This window comes from Nanorana parkeri, unplaced genomic scaffold (assembly GCF_000935625.1).
Source record: "Nanorana parkeri isolate BGI_ZX_2015 unplaced genomic scaffold, ASM93562v1 scaffold1005, whole genome shotgun sequence".
Taxonomy (NCBI): Eukaryota; Metazoa; Chordata; class Amphibia; order Anura; family Dicroglossidae; genus Nanorana; species Nanorana parkeri.
The window spans coordinates 177,441-178,268 of record NW_017307273.1 but is presented as its reverse complement, the minus strand read 5'-3'; the positions used below and the strand labels follow the sequence as shown (position 1 = coordinate 178,268).

Sequence of the window (828 nt, the reverse complement as noted above, 5' to 3'; positions counted from 1 at the left end):
AGTGGCCGCCGCTGCTGCAGGCACGATCTCCTGTCAGCTCGGCTCTGCCGCTGAGGAGAGGAATCGCCGTACAGGCTCCTATGTTCCTCCGCCCACCTCTGCTGCTATTAGCTGGGAGGGAGAGTGCAGCACCGTCATTGGCTGCCTGGGTATTTGTCAGCAGAGCGGGAAGGGACCTTCAGACTGCAGAGGAGGCACAACCAGGCTGCTTGGGGCTGCACATGGATGGAGGAGACATTGATGCTCACCCCTCCCCCACCACCACCTGGAGAGGAAGAAGAGGGCATGAGGACAGAGCACATCACCACTGTAAGTCCCTTTTCTATCTTACACCACTGACCTTCCCACTGCATCACCTTACTGACCTCCGCACTGTGTCACCTTGCTGACCTCCGCACTGCGTCACCTTGCTGACCTCCGCACTGCGTCACATTACTGACCTCCGCGCACTGCGCACATTACTGACCTCTGCGCATTGCGTCACATTACTGACCTCCCTACTGCGTCACCTTACTGACCCCCACACTGCGTCACCTTACTGACCTCCGCACTGCGTCACCTTACTGACCTCCGCGCACTGCGTCACATTACTGTCTGCGCACTGCATCACATTACTGACCTCCCCACTGCGTCACCTTACTGAGCTCCGCACTGCGTCACCTTACTGACTTCCGCAATGCGTCACCTTACTGACCTCTGTGCACTGCGTCACCTTACTGACCTCCGCACTGCGTCACCTTACTGACCTCCATGCACTGCGTCACCTTACTGACCTCCATGCACTGCATCACCTTACTGACCTCCGCACTGCGTCACCTTACTGACCTC

General features: G+C 58.0%; 1 protein-coding gene across 2 annotated transcripts in view; it reads right to left on the bottom strand.

Moving 5' to 3' along the window:
* Nucleotides 1–828, bottom strand: part of LOC108795794 (putative hexokinase HKDC1) — a 32,448-nt gene that overhangs the window by 10,308 nt on the left and 21,312 nt on the right. The gene's annotated exons all lie outside the window — the stretch shown is intronic.